This window comes from Penaeus monodon, chromosome 29, assembly GCF_015228065.2.
Source record: "Penaeus monodon isolate SGIC_2016 chromosome 29, NSTDA_Pmon_1, whole genome shotgun sequence".
NCBI lineage: Eukaryota > Metazoa > Arthropoda > Malacostraca > Decapoda > Penaeidae > Penaeus > Penaeus monodon.
Window position 1 is genome coordinate 22,295,350 of NC_051414.1, and position 447 is coordinate 22,295,796.

Genomic DNA, 447 nt, shown 5'->3' on the forward strand with positions numbered 1-447 from the left:
TTAGATAGATTGGCTGTGAGAGAGAGAAATACCGCAGAATGTAGAATGGGGAAGATTGTGGCAAGTCAAATATGAACCCAGGAAAACTCCGTTCATGATGATTAACACTACATAGATCTATCTAAAATTCAACCTGACAGCTTTAAAACCAGATTAAAATAAAATAAAAAATAATGAAGAGCATAGCAACTCAGGAGTTAGCAGAATATCTTGCTATTAGACACCCAAGGCAGAGAGACAACTAAGCAAAGTACATAGTCACTCTCTACTAGGATCCACACAGCAGCCATGCACCTCCTTCACCAAGACACTGTGCAAAAAGGAGCCCAAGAATCGTTAAGGAGAGAGACGAGGTTTGAAAGTAAAAACTACAGCATCCAAATCCGCAGCAGGACTTCTGGGGATTTCAAAAGGCTAATACTAATTCTTAGTCCATTTACAGCCTCT

The 447-nt window shown here is 39.8% G+C and overlaps 1 protein-coding gene across 2 annotated transcripts in view; it reads right to left on the bottom strand.

The window, feature by feature from the left end:
• LOC119592021 (carbohydrate sulfotransferase 1-like) overlaps window positions 1-447 on the bottom strand; it is a 107,787-nt gene that overhangs the window by 90,764 nt on the left and 16,576 nt on the right. The gene's annotated exons all lie outside the window — the stretch shown is intronic.